This window comes from Triturus cristatus, chromosome 10 (genome assembly GCF_964204655.1).
Source record: "Triturus cristatus chromosome 10, aTriCri1.1, whole genome shotgun sequence".
NCBI lineage: Eukaryota > Metazoa > Chordata > Amphibia > Caudata > Salamandridae > Triturus > Triturus cristatus.
Window position 1 is genome coordinate 526,991,627 of NC_140593.1, and position 16,562 is coordinate 527,008,188.

At 44.7% G+C, this 16,562-nt stretch overlaps 1 long non-coding RNA gene across 1 annotated transcript in view; it reads right to left on the minus strand.

Annotated features, from left to right (window-relative positions):
* Positions 1–229: 229 nt before the first annotated feature.
* Positions 230–16,562, minus strand: part of LOC146789682 (uncharacterized) — a 121,080-nt gene continuing 104,747 nt past the window's right edge. Inside the window, exons 2-3 of the long non-coding RNA XR_014970141.1 lie at positions 453–984; positions 230–370 (exon numbers count right to left, since the gene is read on the minus strand). This is a non-coding gene — a long non-coding RNA (uncharacterized LOC146789682). The remainder of the gene's footprint in view (positions 371–452; positions 985–16,562) is intronic.

Consider the following 16,562-nt stretch of genomic DNA (forward strand, 5'->3'; position numbering starts at 1 on the left):
CTCCTTCTTAGGTAATCCCATACTAGATTACTCGTATTTGACATTATATACTTCAAGCAAGGAACAATAATCATTAGAGGCTTTGATCGGAAGATAGTTCAATGCTATATAATATAATAATCTTTCACTCCACTCCATCAGAAGATAGACTGTTTATGATGTCTTAAACAATAAAGAGAAAAAACAAAAACAATATCAGGACAACTATAGTATAAATGGAAGAGAATGATGGAGTAGCTTTGTAGCACAGCAGAAAGGAAGGGCAGCTCTTTCGCAGCTTGCTGTATTCAAACCATAGTGTCCAAAACACCATCCTCATTCAGTTAGCTGAGAAATAGGAAAAATCCACTGCAACTCCATCAGGAAAAATCTAGAAAATTAAAAGAATAAAATAACTGAAAAAATAGGTATACGATGGTAAATACATAAAAGAGAAGACTGCTAGTACTGACATATACAGCCTTTCAGCACTCTTCTGAAGACCCATTTAGCAATTTTCTTTTATGCTTCTTTTTCCTTGTTAATGCCCTGAATGTGAATGTTGCTGCATCTGCTTCTGTTCTCTTCATCATCGAGTTTGTCTAGGATGGTCTTATTTTGGTATTCCAACTGTGGTGCTCTTTCTTCCATTTCATCTTATGAATGAGCTTGTTTGGCTAAGTTTCTCTCCTTGTGATCCAGTCAGGATTGAGCCTTTTGTACCAAATGATGTAAGTCTTTAAGGGACTTGTTGAAGTCTTGGTGGAGAGCTAGGATATCCTTTTAAAATTCCTGCATAAGAAACTGTAGGTCTCCCTTCGTAGGGGGTGCCTGTAATTTTGCAGCCAGATTCTGAAGATCCAGACTCTGACTAAGCAGTGAATTGTCATCAGCAGTATCCATCTTAGCAGTTCTTGTTGATACCAAAAGTTATTTGAGTAATTATGTTTTTTTAGCTTTTGCAGTTGCCATTATCTAACTTGTTGTCATGCAAAATCAAGCGTTCTGAAAAAAATCCAGATAAAGTAGTAGTTAATCACAGAGAGGTTCTTGATTAGATATACAAGGAACATTCTTCATGCTCTCAAGATAGGAATGTCTCACAATATTCATATAAAACAAGAAGAGAGGGACCCCTTCTGCCAAACCCAGGGATTGGGGTACTGTTGAACAGTGAAAAGAGTTATCCCTTGGTAGAAAATTCTATTGGTTCATTGACTGAAAAGCTTGGATACACATAGCAGTTCTATACTGTCACCTTAGCATTACACTCTCTTATCACACTTCATCGAGCCCATATAATAGAGCAAAACCACTATATATGAACAACAAACAACATATATCAAAAATAAAATTGCATTTATTCATCCATTTGTTTAAAAACATCCCATATATCACTGTGTCATAAAAACACCATACACATCACAGTGATACAAGTAAAAGATTTCATATACAAATAACATTCATAATACTAACACAAATACTAGAGACAGACACCCAGACAGTATACTTTGTCATAAAGGAGCATATCCGATAAGAAAAACTTTTTAGCTAATCCTGGATACACTGTGTTATTGTTTATCTGCAGGATATGCTTGTTCCATAGATTTATAATTGAAGCGTCGACGCGTTTCAATGGCTCAATTATAATTCCATCTTTTTCAAGGCAACATGTGACTCTCCTAATGGCACTGTATAGTTACCATGAGATCAATTCCTTATTTCATATTGTTCTACTTGGAGCGCCTTCTGTTTTAAGTCGCAAAGTACAACATTAGCCTGCGGTTACCACTTCTGATAAAAATCGGGAAATACGCTGGTCATGCAAGGATTCCTTATTTTCATATATTCCTTCTCTTAAAATCTTTGATATCCTTTTGTTTCGTTTTTTAATTTAAAATCTGTATATTATTTTAACATTGCCGGCCTGGATTTCATCTGTTCTTTTTAGGGTCTTCAGCGCTAGTAAGCTTTTGGCGCTCCCTGCTTTGGGGTGCTCTCGGCGTCTCTTAAATGGGACTACTGGAAACTATTCTCGGCCGCACCGCTCCGGCGAATGTGTTTCATTTGTGATATTTTTTTTAATGTGATGCAGGTTCTACCTATAATATAAGCTTCTCGGATTGATCCTAAAATCATGTTCTGTAGAGTGTCAATTACATCAAGTATCTTGGATATGACTGTACTATTAATCGCCTTTTAAGGATTTGTATACATGATTGGGCTTGCAGAACAATGGTCTTTGTTGGTTGCCAGCCCTCCCTTCGTTCTTGTGTCCTGGTGCAATCCCTGTGAGGATCCTTCACCCAACTGCACCAACTGTGTCCTCTTTGATCTACAATGTGGCAGTTTCTAGACCCACTTCTGCATTAGTCTAGAAAGTGTTTGATTTGGGAACTCGACAAGCTCACACTCCTTTGTGGAAGGTGCATTCTCTTTGCGACCTGTTAGTATGGTTCTTTCGGTCTTCAGCCTACAATTTTCAGCTGCCTAACTGCTGATTATGGTCTGCTGTCAGGGCTCTCATCCAGCATCTTACTCAATGCTTGCTTACATATTCCCCTCACCAAAGCTGGCCTTCCAATTAGATAATGGTCTTGAATGTTGGATGGATCTGTTTAATCATTCAGTGCTGATTCAGAATTGTTTCAGAGGTGAGTGATTTTCCTCAACAACATGGACTCACTGTCAAGCTTATAACCTCACCATCTGTTTGCTGTAAGTCTACATTTTTTTAATGCCCCAGAGGAGTGGTTAATTATTTCTAAAAAAATCTCCATGACTGGAGCCCCGATCCAGAGCTTGTCAGATACATATCTTGACAGCTCTCTGCCCTGGCAAAGCCCCACATGGAACCATTTCATTAGCCATGCCAGGGCTATGCACTAGAGGTTTATTAAAAGGGAGACTGTCAGAAGAAATAGGCCAGTTTGAATTTTGCCATCTCACCTTTAGAAAACCCTAAAACTCCAACACTAGTCAATGAATAAAAGCATGCACATAAAACACTGTGTGCTGGCAGGCATCATCTCAGACCAGATCTCATTTGTAGGGGTCGGGGGCACGGATAAGAAGGGGCTATTTGGCCTCTAATGTGGGTTTTGAGGTATTTCGCCTCTGATGTCCTTGGGTCCATATTACTATGGCTATGTAAAATGAGTCAAATACAACCCCTTCAGCATTTGTCTCTCAGTGATAATGAAGGCAATCAGTCACAGACTTCTCAGGGAGGTAGCGTGGGAGTTCTCAAACTCAGGACTCATCAATAGCACAACAGCATGATAACTGATTGTGCAACTCCATGCTTTACTTTCAAGAAAGAAAACGACTTCAATGCACACTAGAGCAGAATACTACACACCCAGTATATGCAAGGTACAATTTGACAGAAGTAGGCTATAAAAGGAATGGCACCCCTGGCACTCGTGCTTGCTGTGCAACGAAGAGTTCCTCACGGTAATAGCCCAGACGAGAACCATGAACAGTTTGAAGATACAGGCCGCATTTTCTTACTTTTCCGAAGAATCTTCATTCCATGAGAAGAAGAGAACAGCTTGGTGGTAACACATGTGCTGTTCTGCGCTATTCAGGGCCCCTGTTAAACCAATTAGAACTCTCTCGGAAACCTTTATGTTTTAAGCTCCGATTAGGGATTTGTGTTTTTGAGAACCGTTCTACAATAGGCATCAGCTGCTACGATTTTGGAGACTGATTTGAGAGGAGCATATTAAGACAAAATGCTCCATAACGCTGTGAAGTAACAGCGTCTACACTGTGCTGATAACAGTGTCCATAACTTGTTCCTGAAATGCATAAGGATTAGCACTAATACTCATGTATCGACTATGATATGAAAACTCCTGGTGCATACAATATTACTTGTAATGTACTCATTCTTAGTTTGATGTTATGTGATATGCAACCACATGGTAACCCTGGTGTGCTAGTATTGTTCTCCATGTTGTTCTGATAATCCATGGAAATTGTATTGATCGATGATGTAAACTACTGCATGTTGTCAATATTATCATGTGTATACATTGGTCAATCACCTGAACTGTGACATATATGTTATGGACAGTTGTATGTGTATTCTTAAGTTCTCGTATGTGTCTGCCACTATAATCCAATCCCGGGTACAGTGGGATAGGATCAGATTTCTTATCCAGTAAAAAGGCTAGAACATCTGTGGCTGGGTTTACAATAGGTAGGTGCAAGGGTCAGAGGGGATTAAACATCCATATATAATACTGCATTTCTACTAACCACTTCCTCCTTACTTCCAGGGTTCACAGGTTAGCTGCACACATCCAGAGAGAGAAGAGAGCCACAGAGGTGGGAAAGGAGACAAACACAGGTATAGCTGGTTGAATAGGGGTAGCTGAGAGGGAAACTGAGTTAGGCCAAGGTAATAACCGAGTGATCTTCTTTTAGGAAATTCAAGCGTGTCGCAACTCTCTGGTGAGCATACAACGCCAACGCTATCCCATCCAACGCCAACGCTATCCACAGAACTGGGCCGTGCGACAGCAACAGCTCTCTGTCTGTCACCCCATACTCTTTCCCCCAGACTGTCCCAGCACTAGACATGTTCCACCGTGAATGGGGCTTGGGCATCCTGGTGGAAGTGGAAACTAACAACTTGAGTTGCTGTGGTGTCTCCATTGGACAAAAAGGTCAGTGCTTGACACAATTTAGTGTTTGGATACTGAATTCAGGCTGCGCCTCTGTCCGCTATCTCTCCCTGGTTCTCCCCTTTTTATTTTCTTGTCAGGTCTCCTCTGAGATTACTGCAATAGAAAAATATGGCTCAATTCCCAAGTGCAGATCACCCCCCTCTGTGGTCTGTTGGAGGATCAGTCTGCATGAGCGGCCACCCAGGTCCATCCCTATCTGCCCACTCCTTCTCACTGGGAGGGAAAGCACACAAGTCAGCAGCTCCATTTGGGTCTCCTCATTGACTGCCCACCTGGCAGACGTGTCCTTGATGATGCTGTTGCATGCCTCCAATGACTGTAGCAGCGGTTTCACAGACAGGGGCAGCAATGCCCAGAGGAGACTGCATCGCACATGGAACAGATGAGAAGGTGGTCTGGGATTGGTGCAGCCCTGCATGGGCTGATCTACACGTGGCATTGCAGCCATGCACTGGCCGATCTCCGACTAGCAGTATGACCTAGCACAAGCCGACCTCTTCCTGGCATTGCAGCCAAACACTAGTCGATCTCCTGTGGGCAACAAGGCTGCACACTGGCCTAACATAGTCTGGGCAATGCGGCTTAGCTCCTGCAGTGCTTTTTCAGGACACTATGGATTAGCACCCACCATACTTCTGCTGGACACTATAGCTTAGTACAATCCTCAGGAAAGGGTTGAAAGCCCTGACTAGGCTGTCAATATTTAGGTGGAGCTTCACAGTTCCCACAGGGGCCCTTGGTTGGAAAGAGTGTAAGCTGCAGACACTGGGGTACAAAACTTACTATCTGCAGTTTTTCTCTTCTGGAAACCCAATCAGCTCTGGGACGCGGGGCACCCTACTCCTCCTAGAAAGCACTCCTCCTGCAGGGCTCCTTCCCTCTCTCAGCAGGCAAGCTGGTCTCTAGGTGATTCCAGTCAGGTGAACAGCTCTTCCAGCAAGAGATAGACTCAGGTGATTTCCCCTCATCTCTTAGAAGCGGACTGTCAGGCAAGCACCAGCTATGAATACTCTGTGCAGCATTCTATTTCTTGGTCAAAGAGAACTTGAAACTTCCAAATGAAGTGTGGTACCACTTTTATACAGTAACGGCAGAAAAGAAACGTGTATCCATTGTCTGCATTTTCATAAACAGTTTTGCGATGATTCTCCTTTCAAGTGTCCTAGCCAGACTGCTCTACAGACACCTCCTTTGCGTAGACTGATGCTTCTTACAGCATAGATGTTTCCAGCCTGGATTATCTACGACTATGACACAAAGAGGTGTGAGCTTTCAGCCACTCACATTCAACTGAAAAAGTGATCAGGGAAAGACAAAAGTCTGGCCCTTGCCTAAGGGATCCCCTTCTCCTCGTATAACACAGTCTGCAGTCCTACCCTGCACTCCTGTCCTCCACTATACTGTAGTGCTTCAATCAGACTGATAGGAGACCCCTGGCTCAGCAAAAGGCTTAATTATATATCTAAAGGAGCCTTCTCTCCTTCTCTCTCACATCAGTGTCTATGTCTCTTACTTCCCACTTCAGGAATGTCAGCATTAAACTGCCACAATCTGGGAAAACACACTCACCACCATCTTTTGCAAAGGGCCAGGCCAGGATTGTCCAAAATGGATCTCTCCAGCCTCCATTACTCTGGTTCACTTACAAACCATGTGTACCCCACAAGCTACACACACAAACACATGCAACTTGCGATATTAGTGTAATGAGTCAGTAAGTGCATAAAAGCAGAACTTCGGATGAGTAGGGAAGTAGGACTCCTCTCCAGCGACATAGATAAAAAGGTTTGGCCACAACAATAGATTAAAAAAACACTATACCATGCCATCACAGCTCTAAACACACAACAGGAACAGTAGTCTATTCTCTGTTAACGAGGATGCACTTAGTGCACTCCTTCAGGTTCACAGGACAGGACCAGGACCTTACTCATGTTAAGGGACTGACCTAGGCCTCTGAGCACACTCTAGGTTAGAGTGACATCAGACGTGAAGTCAAAAACCACCATACCAGCTACAAGCAGTCGGATACTCAGGACAGGGTTAACACGACTGTTCATCATTTGCATTTCAACACATGATAAAAACAAATGGTAATTAGATAACATTTTAAGCAAGCAAGAACAGCAAAATCAAAAATCTGTCCCATGGTTGGCCCTGATGGCCCAGATGTTTAATAACCTCTGCTTCGTTCTTACATGTGTGCAAGTGTTTCTAGTATTTTCTGTTAGTGATTTACTGAAATCCTTGTTAAGTGATATCTTTGTGTGTGCTGCCATGAGTAATGTCAGTTTTTCAATCTAATTGTGGTGTGGCTTTTGTATGATGCTTTATTATTTTGGCTTCGTGTGTTTGTGGAGATTTTTGTGAAGAAGAGTTTTTGGTATTTTGAATGACGCATGTATATGAGTGGCAGTGTTGCTTCCTGTGGAGACACACCTATGGATGTCAGACGCCAATTCAGAGCGAGGAGCGCTGCGGAGGAAGCGAGCTGTGCTCTGCTCAAGAGCTCTGAGGATTTTGAGGGCTCTGATTAAGCCTGTGCATGTCCAAATTGTTAAGCTTTTTTAAGCTTTCTACAGCTTCTTAGTGGAAGTTGGGGCCTCTGCAGCATTCCGTGGTGTGGCGCGGGCCATGGTCAGCGCAGTCACTGCCAGTCACAGCTGCAATCCGCTTGACAGTTTAGGACAGCGGCTGGCAAGAAGAATACTACCGTAGAGGTCGTGGCACCCCACAAACTCCTTTCTTCTGCCGGGTTATTGCTCTTTCTTCCCCTGCTCCATGAGCAGGAGGTGGGAGGCAGAAGGTAGAAAGCAATCCAATTGTAGTTCCTCCCTCAAAATATCGGAGGAAAAGGGTCTTTCAAATTAAATTCCCCCCTTGCTCTGGGTGTCCATCTTTACCTCTACTGTACTGTGGTTCTTCTCCTTTGGGGGGTCCCTTTCTGAATTAGACCACGACGTCTTCCTCCCGAGTACGCAATTGACTGCTGAAAATAGAGGGGAAGGGTGCTCATCTGATATTTTATTTTGTATTGAAGAGCTCTTATTTTCTATTCTATCATTATTGGAAAAAACTGTGGTAAGTTCTGATCATGTATTGGAAAAGATGTCTGTAATTTTGTTCGAAGTGCAGAATGTAAACAAGTTTGGTGCTTCCAAGTCGAAGTCAGTTGTAAATTCTCCTAAGGATAGTATCATGAAACAAGAGTCTAAAATGGTTGTGCCTTTGGCAGTGGTTAATTTGTAAAATAAAAAGTGCCGGGGCTCTCCACAGGAGGCAGCGCTAACAGGAAAAATGTGCTGGGGAAAACTGCCTCCTGACTAGAGCCCCAGCACTTATTATTCTAGAGGGGACTTGGATTAATGGCTACAGCTGCGGATTTCGGAGCTGGGGAACCCGGTTCGAACTCGGCGTGGCCCAACATCCTGTGAAACTGTGGAAAATCACCTGCCTTCCTAATGAGTGTGTCCTTAACTGGTGCTATAAGCTCCGGTGCTGAGGATTAGGTGTCGGTGCTGAGCACCGGAAAGCACCTGCTCAAATTAAGCACTGGCCCTTAGGCGGGGAAAGATGCTGCTGTTCAAGATGGCCTTCCATTGCGCCATACATACGGGATCCCCCCAAAAATATTGTAACTCTGTAAATGAGGAGCATTGTTGTTTGGGGATCCGGATCAGTACTCTTCTTTGGGTAAAGCTAAGATAGAGATCTTTCCTATGTTCAAAAGGGGTAAAAAAAAAAGGCTAAAAGAATCAGCAATGCAGCTAGTTGTGGGGCCGGAAGGGGAGTTGGAAATTGCTAGTAAATTGACCACACTGTATCATACTGTGCCTGAGTCAAGTGGTACGCTAAGCAGGGTTCAGGCGGAGGGTAAGGCAAGGTCTTCTGTAAGGAGTCAGAAGGGTATGACTAAGAAAAGTAAAAGTAAAAGAACAAGAAGAATCCCTAAACTGAAAACAAAAAAACAGCATTTTCCAAAAAAGAACTCGAGGGAGGGGGTTTGATGAAATTCCCTCCTGAAGGCAAAGCCTCGACTTCGCGGATTATGTTGAATTGCCCTGTAAGGAGGAGGACGGAGCAGACCGGAAGTGGATCGTGACTGTGCCGCTGAAATCCGCTCCGGAAGTAGGAAGCGGTCTAGCCTTGGACTCGGCCGAGGGGGGAGGAGCCACGCACGGAAGGAGACGCAGGACGCCTAAAAAGAGCAGAAACGGAGCTGGAGGGGTGTGAGACCGGAGAAAGGTGAGAGAGAAGTCAAAAGTACAGTGAGCGAGGAGAAACGAAGGACGGAAGAGAGCGGCGAACGGGAGGAGTGCCGGAGGAAGAAGGAGAGACGGAAGACGGCGAACCAAGGAGAGAGAACGAGATATTCACGGCGGAGGAAAGACGCCCCGGGTCCCAGTGCCGCGGTCCGGGGAACGGGCCGTGGCTCAAGGCAAGTGGCTCTTCGGGGACCTTTTGGGTGGGGTTGGTGGGGAGGTTGCGAAGGGAGGTAGGGCACTAGAGCAAGGGTGAGACCCTCCCGGACTCCCACACTTCCCTCCCCACACCTGCCTTCGGTGATGGTAGCACAAACTTAAACATATAGGTAACAGCCCTGACTCAGACCTGTTTTTGTTTTCTTTTCCTCCCTTCCCTCACCTACCGAGCGCCTCCATTTGCGGACTCCGAACACAGAAAGCCAAGATCCCTCCAAGTTTCGGACGGCCCACGCAAGGAAGATTCCCACGGACAGTGACTATCTCTTTTGTTTGTTAACTCTGATTATTCGGCAAAAACACACCCTGAACATACCAGAGTATACCCATATACTACCTGCCAGACTTGCTAAAAATAAAGAGTCAAAACGATTGCACCTTTTTTGAACTCGGCGGGTTTTTTTTTTGGTCAACCTTCCCATTAGGGACTCCTGAATACCACATGCCCATATGATGATCCTGTTGAGGTTATTGATGTCAGTAATCTGGTTGGGTGATCTTGAGGGGTAAGTCCTCACTTAGAAGGAGAATCAAATGGGTATAAGGTGTCTTATCCACTGAGTAGGAGTCATGCTGATCAGGGCACAACAGTAGTGCCTGTCTCTCACTCTCGTCCCATGCTTAACTATGGGGCAAAAACCTTTTTTTGGAGGGTTGGGGAATCTTTATGGATTTCCCCCGATAGGTTCCTCACAAAAGACCTGTGTGGAACAGAGCGTTATGTCATCTGTTTTGGATTTTATCCTGTTATTTGATAATGAGTCTTTCCTGGCAAATAGAAGCTCTATCGTAAATTCCTTTAAGGACATTGATGATTTAAAGTTGGTGAAAAGTGGCGACACTACTAATGTGACTATTCATTCATATGGTTCATTCACTTAATCCAGAGTCACCTTTGGCTCCCTGGATTCACAAATTTGGTTGTCCTGAATTGTGAGTATTTCCTAAAGCAAGGGAATCAATGTTGTACCAGTTATCCAATATTGGGAATCCCTATCCCAGCAATTGAATGGACTAAAAGTATTTAAGTCAATGGTGAGTGATTCAGTGGGGGCTGATTCTGATTTCATTCAGGGGAATCCCAAAGATATAGTTATTTCACAAAGGCAAGGGGGTCGAGTTATTAATGTGCTGGAGGGTCCTGTAACCCATCTCCGGGCTACTGATTTGGAGGATGATCTTTCTCAGTGGAGCTGGGTGGTGGTTGCATTGAACAACGCCCAACCTTTACCAGGGATTAATGAGCCCTTGAGGTAGCTCTGGGTTCAGTCATGGAATATGTCTGGATTGGGACAAGATGAGGAAAACTTACATCTTTTGAATTCTTTTAATCCCTTAATCATGTGCCTTCAAGAAACTTGGTTTTGTACAGAATTTAATTGCAGTGGTTATTTTGTCTTCTCCTGTAAACCTTGACACTTTGAAAGGGGTCACACTAGTGGGGGGGCTGACAATCTTGCTCAAGAACACGGTTAACTGGGATCATGTGGTTTACATGCACCCTTCGAATTTGTGACTCTGCTTGAAGTTCGCCTTCCTGGGAGACAATAGTGGTCCATCTATCTGTTATTAATGAACATGTACATTCCACCTGGGAAACCATTTGATTCCCTGGTGAGGTCACTCTTTTCTTTTGTCCACAAAATTTGTGTTCAGGAAGATCGTCCGCAGGTTATAATCATGGGAGACCTAAATGCTAAGGAGTTCAATTACGCCTCTGCAATCTGTCAGGATGGGGCTGAATGCTACAATCACGCCGCGCAGTTCGTTAGGACTGCATCGAGTTTGGGTTAAGCCCTCCCTCTGCAATTTATGGACAAGTATTTAGAGCTTTGGACCTCGTTCAAAGATGGCCGCCGAGTTTACCTGACTAGCCCATTACGTTTGAAGTCTCGCGGGATCGCGAGATTTCGTCTCCTCACGAAGCGCGTCTTGCTGCGCACTTCAATTTGACCATAGTCGTGTGAGGGAGCTTTAGCTCACGCTCCTCACAAAGAACTTTGATATTTGGAAGAAACAGTTTGTCTCCACAGAACATTAGTCTGTGGTTGGAGACACATCTCTGAGAAGATTGTAGACTCAAAGTCTGAGTGAGAGAAATAATCTTAGTCAGTTGGAGAACTGAACCAGAGTCGCGGAAGAAAGAAGAAGAGAAACCAGAGTTCCAGAGTAACTTCCGTATTTCCAGGGTACTTCGTCCTCCGGTAGGCTTACCGTTGAGCAGGGGGTCCGCCTGGAGACCAGCAGCAGTCACGGTGAGAGTGTTCATTCAGTATCTCAAGTAGCAGAATCGGAGAGACAGTTGTCCAGATCATTTGCCACTCTGCAGAACTTTGCTTCACCTCAAGCTCTGACTCCCCTTCCCGCCCTCAGCGCTTTTCCTTGAACTTTCCCTTCCTCTGTCTATCCTTCCCTGTCCCTTTTTGCGCGTTTACTAAGAGCAAGGGAGCCTCGAGACTTCACTGCAACTATCCTTCCAAGCAGTTAAGACTTGTAGCGGAAGAAAGAACTACAGGTTCTCAAAACAGCAGTTACAAACTGTCAAATCTGTTAAGACCATAGTCAGGTAAGAAAGAGAAGCAGAGTAATGATATGGTGGAATTCTGAAGGAAGTAAGTGAAGAGTAACCTAGTGTATTTCTGTGCTTATACAGGTTAATAGAAAGCCGTGAACCTGAACAACATCGAACAATATAAAGAGAGGCAATACTCAAGCAAAAGATCTGGTAGGAGAAAGGCTCAGATAGTGAGAGAGCGAGGGGCTAGAAATGTTAAGTAGGTAGAGAAGGTATTGAAAGGTATTTGTCTCCTTCTGTGCATTAGGTCTCCCTGAAATCCCGCTGAAGATTGAGGAGGGAGCCAGGCCAGCTCGAGTGTCTCTTTCTCTGTCCAATTCCCCTTTCCCCCTGCCTGGAGCAGCTGAATTAACGCAGTGAGCTCTGGGAGGAGGGCATTGGGAACTTATCTTCATTCTGCCTCCGTGGAGAGTTTCCGTTTGGCCTTCCTGACAGATTGAAGTGCCCACGAGTTTCCTTCACCTGGGCAGAATGGCGGAAGGATTCAGTTTAAAGGCCTTAGGGGATATGTTGGAGGGGATTCAGAGGGAATTAGGCACCCTAAGTGATGAAAATAAGAGTTTAAGGCAGGAGGTTATGGCTTCTAGACAGGAGACACTGTTATTGTCCCAGAGAGTTAGTGAGATATCCTCAGGGGGAACCTCCGCTCAAACCTTTCCTAGTGATGCACAAACAAAACAAGATCCACGCACTGTAGCTCAGGTTGTACACTCCGTGTCCCCCATCATTCCTTTGCCCCCCCCCGAAAGATATTGTGGAGACCCTCAGAAGGCGCAGCTCTTTCTCACCCAATGTTCCTTACATTTTATGTGTCGTGCCAATTTATTCCCAGATGCTCAATCACGAGTGGCTTTTATTTTGTCCTATTTGGGAGGGGATGCTGCAAATTGGGCCATGCCATTAGTATCTCGGGACGATCCTTTTTTATATAATTTAGAACAATTCAAGACAGAATTCCTCAGAATCTTTGACAGACGTCGAGTCTCCCAGGCTACAGATAATGAACTTTTAGAACTGCGTCAAGGTAATAAGGATCTTATCTCTTACTTAACTCAGTTCAATAAACTATTGGTGGAGACCAATTGGCCAGAGGAGAAGAGATCAGCTTTGTTTTATCGAGGCCTACGTGATGATATCAAAGATACCTTAGCACAGATTCCAAAGCGACCTATCGAATTTTCGGAGCTGGTGGATTTAGTTCTTGAAATCGATTTTCGCAGCGCAGAGAGAAGGGGCGAAAGGAAGACGAAGGACTTTCGCTGGAATTATCCCCGCTTTGACCGAATGAAGACAGAACCCAGTAAGTCAACTGGTGGAACGGCAGAAAGTGAACCAATGCAGATTGGGTCTGTTCGTGGCCCTTTGAGTAAGGAAGAGAAGGATCAAAGAAGACTGAAGAAACTATGCATGTATTGTGGAGGATCTGGGCATTTTGTGAGAGAGTGTCCGAAGAGGCCGAAGACCCCAAATCCGGGAAACTCCCAAAACCATCTGTAGGCGGAGTCGCTCAGATGGCGAAGGAGAAAAATCAGACTCCAAGTGATCACCAGATTTCGAACACTCTTCAGACTCAGGCGCCACATTTAACCTTACAGATGAAATTAAGATTTAGGAGGCAAGAGCGGCAAGGAGTGACAATAATGATCGATTCAGGTGCCACTGGCAATTTTTGCGATATAAAATTTGCCAAGAAGATGGGAATCCAGGCTATGCGTAAGGAGCGGAAGGAATCAGTCCGGGCTGTAGATGGTACTAACCTCTCATCAGGTCCGATCACCCATCACACCGAAATGGTGGAATTAATTCAGTCCAATGGTCATAGTGAGGCCTTACAGTTCAACCTGATTGATGCCCCGCAATTTCAGATAATTTTGGGACTTCCTTGGCTGACCCTGCATAATCCTACCATCGATTGGGAAGATCGAACCATCGAGATGGATTCCGTCTATTGTGCTGACCATTGTTTTTCCTCTGAGAGCGAGCCTCCCGAACCCTCTTTGGCCACCTTGCTGTCTTTTAGTGGAGAGTCTATTGGAGTAATAAACACCATGAAAATTCCAGCGGAGTATCTAGAATTCCAAGAAGTCTTCAGTGAACAGGAGGCCGAGAAACTCCCTCCACATCGTTCCTACGACTGCACCATCGACCTGGAACCTGGGGCAGCATTACCTTGTAGTAGGGTTTATGCGTTAACTGAAGCGGAGAACTGCTATCTGAAAGAATACCTAGATCGTTACTTGGCTAACGGATTCATTCGACCATCACAGTCCCCAGTGTCTTCGCCACTATTTTTCATTCCGAAGAAGGAGGGGTCTCTGAGAACCTGCATTGATTATCGAGCAATCAATCGGGTAACGGTCAAGAACCGCTACCCTTTGCCTCTAATTTCAGTCCTCCTAGATCAGATAAAGGACGCTAAGATATTCACGAAATTGGATCTTCGAGGGGCCTATCATCTCATCCGAATGAAAGAAGGCCATGAATGGAAGACTGCTTTTAGGACGAAGTACGGACTATTTGAGTATCAAGTCATGCCTTTTGGCTTGTGTAACGCTCCCGCAGCCTTCCAGCATTTCATCAATGATATTATGGGAGATTTGGTGGATCGGATCGCAGTGATCTATTTGGATGACATCTTGATATACTCCACTGATCCAAGAGAACATTCAAATCATGTAAAGGCTGTCCTGGAGAGATTGCGCAAGCATCAACTCTTTGTAAAACTGGAGAAATGCGCCTTCAATGTGCAAACTGTGGAATTCCTAGGTTTCGTGTTATCTCCAGGAGGAATCACCATGGAAGCAAAGAAGGTGCAAGCGGTGGTCGACTGGCCGTCACCAAAGGATGTGAAAGAGATTCAGAGATTCTTAGGATTCGCTAATTTCTATCGACGATTCATCCAGGGATTCTCGCAGAAGATCATTCCAATTACCAGATTGCTGAAGAAAGGTGTGAAGTTCCACTGGACTGTGGAGGCTGAACAAGCTTTCGAGTTTCTCAAGACGAGTTTCACCACTGCTCCCATCCTGCTTCATGCGGACCCTACAGAACCTTTCTTTGTGGAAGCTGATGCTTCTGATCAAGCAATTGGTGGAATTTTGTCTCAACGACACAAGTCAACGGGGCAACTACATCCAGTGGCCTATCATTCTCGGAAACTGAATTCAGCTGAAGTAAACTACACCATCGCGGAAAAAGAGCTGCTGGCTGTGAAAGACGCCTTTGTCGAATGGAGACATCATTTGTTAGGGGCCAGACACACCGTTACCGTGTTTACAGACCACAAAAATCTTCAATTTCTAAGATCTGCAAGAACGTTGACTCCCCGTCAACTACGATGGTCTCTATACTTTGCAGATTTTGACTTTGTGATAACTTATCGACCAGGAAACAAGAATGGGAAGGCGGATGCCTTGTCCCGGATTCAAACCGAAGACACCGAACATTCTGTGACTCCGCAACCCATAATTCCTGAATCCAAGATTGTGTGTTCCATTTCTGAAACCCATTATCAAGAAGCAATCCGGGAGCTAATGTCTGAAGCTGAGATGGCTGAGTGGGCCAGTCAAGAAGAGGGTCGGCAAGTAATTAATTCCTTGCCTTATCAAGACGGGGCTTTATACCTTCCTACTAAGGAGATCCAAGAACAAGTTTTAAAAGACTGCCATGATCGGCCGTTGGCTGGCCACAAGGGAGCTATGAAGACCATTGATCTGGTCCAGAGATACTTTTGGTGGCCAAATATGAATTCTCAAATTAAAAGATATGTAGAGTCTTGTGAGATCTGTGCCCGGGTAAAAGCTAGTAGGCAGGCACCACAGGGGTTGTTACAGCCTTTGCCCACACCACCGCATCCATGGCACACCATCACCTTAGACTTAATAGTAGACCTCCCACTGAGTAAGGGTTACAACACCATCTTAGTAATTGTAGACACCTTCACCAAGATGAGTCACTTCATTCCAGTCAAGGGGATCCCTTCAGCTTCTGAATTAGCTCGCCTTTTCAGGGAAAACATCGTAAGGGTCCATGGAGTTCCCAAGATAGTGATTTCAGATCGGGGACCCCAATTTGTGTCACACTTTTGGAAGGCATTCATGAAGGGAATGGGAGTGGAGGTCAGACTATCTACTAGCTATCACCCTGAGACCGATGGTCAGACCGAGGGAGTGAACCAAGAGCTTGAACAGTATTTGCGCTTGTTTCTCTTAGATCAGGGAGGTGACTGGCCAGATTTACTATGGATGGCTGAGTTTGCGCATAACAATGCCAAGCATGCTTCCACAGGGTATTCTCCCTTCTATCTAAACTCTGGGTTACATCCTAATCCCTTTAGTAATCAGGGAGATTTTGGAGTTCCAGCAGTCAGTGATTTATTCACAGATCTGAGTAGGGCTCGTAAATCTGCAGAATCCAACTTACACCAGGCTAAGGCAGGCTACAAAAAACAGGCAGACAAACATAGAAGGAAGACACCACAGTATCAAGTTGGAGAGTCAGTATGGTTGTCTTCAAGGCATCTTAGGTTAAAGGGAAATAGGAAGTTCCAACCTCGCTTCATAGGTCCCTTTGTCATCGAACAAATTCAGGGTCCGGTCACTGTCAAATTGAAATTACCTGCTCAGTTAGGAATTCATCCAGTGTTTCACGTATCCCTTCTAAAGAAGACAGCTCCTAACCTCAGACTAAACAGGCCTCCCCCCCCAGTGAGGGTTGACAAACATTTAGAATATGAGGTAAAGGGAGTGCTAGATTCCAAGAGGAGCAAAGGAACCCTACATTATTTAGTGGATTGGAAGGGGTTTGGTCCTGAGGAAAGGTCATGGGAAC